Below are 5,905 nucleotides of genomic sequence, written 5' to 3' on the forward strand. Positions count from 1 at the left end.
ATTTGTAGAAGCACGTTTAAGCTTCAGTTAAGGTTAAACTGAAGCTTAAACGTGGAAATGGAAGAATGGTAGCCCTGGAGAGTAATGTAGTCGAACACGTTTAACCTCCAGTTTAAGGTTAAACTGGAGGTTAAACGTGGAAAAGGAATGAGGCAATCCTGGAGGTCGAACACGTTTAACCTCCAGTTTGAGTCAAACTGGAGGTTAAACGTGGAAGCTTGGAATGGTGGCCCTGGAGGTCGAACACGTTTAACCTCCAGTTTGAGTCAAACTGGAGGTTAAACGTGGAAGCTTGGAATGGTGGCCCTGGAGGTGTCGAACACGTTTAACCTCCAGTTTGGGGTCAAACTGGAGGTTAAACGTGGAGATGGAGAGAGCAACCCTGGAGTGAAGAAACTATCGAACACGTTTAAGCTCCAGTTTAAGTCAAACTGGAGCTTAAACGTGGAATGGCCCCTGGTACTCTTCCTGGTTCTGGCGTTTAACCTCCAGTTTGAGGTCAAACTGGAGGTTAAACGTGGAACTCCTCCCTGGGTGGCATACTCATTCTGGCGTTTAACCTCCAGTTTGAGGTCAAACTGGAGGTTAAACGTGGAATGCTCCTTAAGTGAGGCTTTTCATTCTGGCGTTTAACCTCCAGTTTGAGGTCAAACTGGAGGTTAAACTTCAATCCCAGCATTTCTTATCCTTCATGATTTTGGCGTTTAAGCTCCAGTTTAGGCTTAAACTGGAACTTAAACTCCACATGTGATATACAAGCTTCCTTTATTGATTTTGTTGCTTCCTTGCTTAGCCTCTTCTTCCCTGAAATCATCCAAACAATTGCATCAAAGTCTTGCAAAATTTTATGAGAAATCTTTCATTCATAGCATTTAAGTAATATAACTAAAACTCATGGAATTTGCATCAAAATCATATTGTTTGGATGGTTCATTACTTTGTTCTTCATTTAACCATTTTTGGTTACTTTAAGCTCAAGAAAATGCATAAAACAACTAAAACTAACAGAAAAATACTAGTGAAACTAGCCTATGATGCCTTGGCATCACAACACCAAACTTAATACTTGCTTGTCCCTAAGCAAGTCCTGAGTTAATTGAGAAGAAAGTATGAAACAGAAAGCAATTACATTGGCTATATTAGCAAGCATTTGAAGTTCATCAGAAGGGTTTTATGCAGAAAGTTGCAGCATCACTTTTTCATACTTATCAGGTAAGATTATCACTTTTTCATTGCATCCATCAAAAATTGCTATGGCCTCTTGTTATTCTTATGTCCTTGGCACTTTTCTCTTCTTTGTTTTTCTTTTCTTTTTCTTAGAGCTTCTTTTGCTCCTTGTTTGCTTAGTGTTATGTGTTGCACAAGCCTTTGGCATTTTCTTTTTCTTATCAGTGCACTACACATATCCACCTTAGGCATTTTAGTTCACATTTCTTCTTGAGACATTGGTGCCCAGCACCTCTTTGTGTGACTAAATGTTTTGTATTTAGGTTGCTCTTTATAGTGGACTTTTGGTTGATAATCCCGGGTTAGTTAACCCAAGTTACCAAGTGTTGAAACACTCCTCAGAACCTATTCATCCAAGCATATCCTTAATACATAAACACCACAGGCATTTGTCTCAGAAGTTCAAACCATTGGTGCCTAGCTTATTTTCTCAATTTTTTTGCTTTTTGGTTGCCTTTTTCCGTGGCTTTTTCCTTTCCTTTTTCTTTCTTTTTCATGGCCAAAGACATTTATTCATCAAGATCCATAGACAATTTTTACTTCTACATAAAAAAATGATAATTCTACACTCTAATTTTAGTGATGTGACTAAACAATCAAGCATGCATACCACCACTTAATTCTACTTGATTTGTCACTAATTTAGCCAAGTTACTTTTGTTCAAACTTTTCTTTTATTTTTGGAAACAGAACAAGCATGGCAAGCATTTGTTTAAGAAGGTGAAGTTATATCCAAACATCTAGGCATTCACTTTATTCAAAGCACTAAACAAACACACATACTAAAAAAAAAACGACTCATACAACGACTCCACCTAACACTTAAATGACTTATGATGAAAACATTCATAAAGACAAGTCACCAATTATCATTTGATTATTAAGGAACGAGACCACCTCTTATTTATTGCTTGGTTCTTCTTAATTCTTGGGATCCTGCTTCTTCTTGCTTCCTGCCTCTTTTTGACTACTTGTGCTTCCTTTGTCTTTTTCCTCCATTTTTGTCTTTTCTTTTGTACCTGCACAAACAAACAAAATTGCTATCATTTTTTTCGGTCCATGTGAATTATGAATAGTATTTGCACATGTAAAGCAATGCTTGTCTTTATGAGCTTATAGCCGTGACTTCTACATGTATGCACACTTATTATTTGGACACCAAACTTAGTTTTTGGTTAAGTCTCCTGATGACATGAAATCCATATTGGTTGTCCTTAATGAGTGTGCATATTTCTAATAAATCATAGTCACCTTGGCTCTTTGATTCTAAACCAAGTGACTACCCTAAGTAATTGAAACTAAAGCATTAAAACATATGAATGGTATACTTGTCATGAATTTTGAAATCCAGAGGAACTTCTTGCTTTTCATAAACTGTGTTCAAAAAGAACACCAAACTTAATGTTTGGTTGTGCACCTTGAAATAAAGATGGAATTCAATTTGAGTAAGATTTGGGAGTGCCATTAGGCACACCAAACTTAGAGACCAATTGTAATTTACATGCCAGGTGTAGTGCACTTAATCAATAGTTGTCCTGAGGATTCAAGTTCATGCATAAGAAACCATGCTTTATTAGAAGTAAAGCAAAGCACTAAAGGTTAAGGATACTAAAAACATGGGTTGCCTCCCATGAAGCGCTTCTTTAACGTCACTAGCTTGACGGTTGTCCCTTGTTAGGGTGGATTGTAGTGCTTGACGTCTTCTCCTCTTACTATGAAAACGTCCCCTCTTGATTCATTCATGACCTCTAAATGTTCCATAGAAAGAACTTTCTTGATTGTGAACACTTGAGGGAGCTGAGAAGGAATGGTCTTGAGGCCAGGTGGGATTGGCAGATAATGACTTGAGATCACTTTATCTCCTGGAGAAAAACCTTCAGTGGGAATTTTCTTGTTTCTCCATCCTCTTGGCAATCTCCCTATCACTCTCCCCTTTCTCTTGAGGATTTCTTTATTGACCTTTATGTCGGGAGGATCCTTCTGATCTGTTTCCACTGCTTCTTGTGGCTCTAACTCTTGTAACTCTTGTTTGCCTTCCAATGACTGTTTTAGAGTCTCAGCTGCTGGATTACTTTCCTCCAAACACGGATGGCTACTATCATCTTTAGGCTTTTCAGATTCTGGTTCAGGCTCAGATGCAGGTTTGAAGACTTTGAAAATGAGCTGTTCATCATATATTCTCAGAATTAGTTCTCCTTGTTCTACATCTATGAGTGCTCTAGTAGTGGCTAGAAATGGTCTGCCCAGAATGATAGGGTGTAAATAGCTTTCCTCCATGTCCACAATGACAAAGTCTGTGGGGAAATAATAATCTCCTACTTTCACCAGCATATTTTCAACTACCCCTTCAGCTTGCTTCTGAGTTTTGTCAGCCAGTTGTATGATTACATCAGTGGACCTCACCTCGTTCAGTTGTAGCCTCTTCATAAGAGTTAGAGGCATCACATTTATGCTAGCTCCTAGATCACAGAATCCTCTGTCAATTTTTGTTTCCCCAATGATGCAAGGGATATGAAAACTTCCTGGGTCCGTTTTCTTAGAGAGGGTGTCCTTCTTGATGAGAGCACTGCATTCTTTGTTCATTGTTACAGTTTGTCCTCCCTTCAAAACTCTTTTCTTGCTTAACAATTCCTTTAAATACTTGATGTGTGTGGGCATTTGATGAAGAATCTCAAGAAAAGGAATATTGACATGCAGAGAATTAAATGTCTCTAGAAACCTTGAATAGGTTTTCCTTTTTTCACCTCCTCCTAACCTCTCAGGAAATGGTGCTTTTGGTTGGTATACTTCCATCATGCCTTTTTGCAGATCCTTGGCTTGCTCAGTTCCACTTTCCTGCTTAACTTCTTCCACATCTTCTTTCAAGATTTCTGGTTCCTGCTGTGAGGACCTGATTCCTTCTTCTGAGACTTCCTTCAATAAGGTGATGGCCTTGCATTCTTCCCATCTTACTCTCTTTTGTTCCCCTTTAGGATTCTTTTCTGTGTCACTAGGGAACACTGCAGTTGATTTGGGGGCCTGTCGAGATAGCTCTCCTACTAGAGATTCCATCCATTTGAGTTTTTCACCATGTTTTCTTAAGGTAGTTCTCACATCATCCCTGAAGCTCTTCAATTCAATTATGTCTTGGCTCATGGTTGCCATTATTCCTTCCATCCGGTTTAATTGATCTTGAAATTGTTGGTTCGGATTAGGTTGGGTATGTTGATCATTTTGGCCATGATATGATGATTGGGGGTAAGTGTTTTGTGTGGCTTGGTATGATCTTTGGTTGGAGTTTTGGTATGTGGAATTGTTTTGTTGGTTGTGGTTGTAAGGTTTGTGGTTTTGTGGTTGGGTTTGTTGGTTTCCCCACCCAAAGTTTGGGTGGTTTCTCCAGCCTGGGTTGTAAGTATTGGCATGTGGATCATATGATTGCCTTTGTTGGTTTCCCACATAATTGGCCTCTTCCCAATCACCTCCTTCAATGCCTTCTTCCTCTTGATCTTGTGTGTGTATTGCAGCCACTTGCTTTGTTTCTAATTGCCTGGTAAGCTCTGCTAGTTGCTTGGCAAACACCTTGTTTTGGGCTAGAATTGTATCAACATGGTTCAGCTCCATGACTCCCTTAGTGTTGTGCCTTTCTGATGCATAGTAGTACTCATTCTCAGCCACTGTCTCGATCACTTCAATGGCTTCCTCCACGGTCTTTTTCTTGTTCAATGAACCTCCTGATGAATGGTCTACAGCCTTCCTTGATTCATACGAGAGCCCATCATAGAAGATGTGCAATTGCACCCAATCATGGAACATGTTTGGTGGGCATTTCCTTATCAAGTCCTTGAATCTCTCCCATGCCTCGTAGAGAGTTTCACCATCTTGTTGTCTAAAAGTCTGAACCTCAGATCGAAGCCTATTGACCTTTTGTGGAGGGTAGAAACGTGCCAGAAACTTGCCTTCCACCTCATCCCATGTGGTTAGACTCCCCCTTGGGAATGATTCCAGCCACTTAGCTGCCTTGTCCCTAAGTGAAAATGGGAACAAAAGCAATTTATAAGCATCTTCCTGGACTCCATTAGACTTCACAGTGTCACAAATTCTCAGGAACTTTGTGAGATGTTGGTTTGGGTCTTCATTAGCACTTCCTCCAAAGGAACAATGATTCTCCACAAGTGATATTAGCTGTGGCTTGAGCTCAAAATTGTTGGCCTGAATGGGTGGTTTCTGGATGCTACTACCACAATTCCCTGAGGTTGGGTTTATGTATGAACTCAGAACCCTCCTCTCAGGGATGGCATTGTTTCCATCAGCTCTCTCATGGTTATGAACTTCTCTATCCATGTTAAGATCTAAAGCTTCCTCAAAATTGTCCTCAGATTCTCCTTCAGATTCCTCTTCTCCCACTACTCTCTTCCCTCTTGCTTCCCTTCTAAGTCTATGAAGAGTCCTCTCTGGTTCCGTATATGGAGGAGTTGATGTCTCTCCTCTCCTACCTGTCATACAAGAACACAACTCAAACACAAACAAGTGAAATACTCTTGGTTAATGGAAGAGTATGGTTAGATCAATTGAGGAATTAAATCAAACAGTTAGTGAGTCAGTGAGTTAGTTGCATGAATCTAAAGGCGTAACGAAGGAAAGCATGTAACCAAGTGCAGAAATTAAAATTCAACAAGTATCTAGAACAGAATTAACAACG

General features: G+C 39.7%; 1 non-coding gene across 1 annotated transcript; it reads left to right on the forward strand.

The window, feature by feature from the left end:
* The first annotated feature begins 5,017 nt into the window (after positions 1 to 5,017).
* Positions 5,018 to 5,121, forward strand: LOC112746393 (small nucleolar RNA R71). The gene has a single exon (XR_003174279.1). It is a non-coding gene; the product is annotated as a small nucleolar RNA R71 (small nucleolar RNA).
* The last annotated feature ends 784 nt before the right edge of the window (positions 5,122 to 5,905 follow it).

This window comes from Arachis hypogaea, chromosome 14 (genome assembly GCF_003086295.3).
Source record: "Arachis hypogaea cultivar Tifrunner chromosome 14, arahy.Tifrunner.gnm2.J5K5, whole genome shotgun sequence".
NCBI lineage: Eukaryota > Viridiplantae > Streptophyta > Magnoliopsida > Fabales > Fabaceae > Arachis > Arachis hypogaea.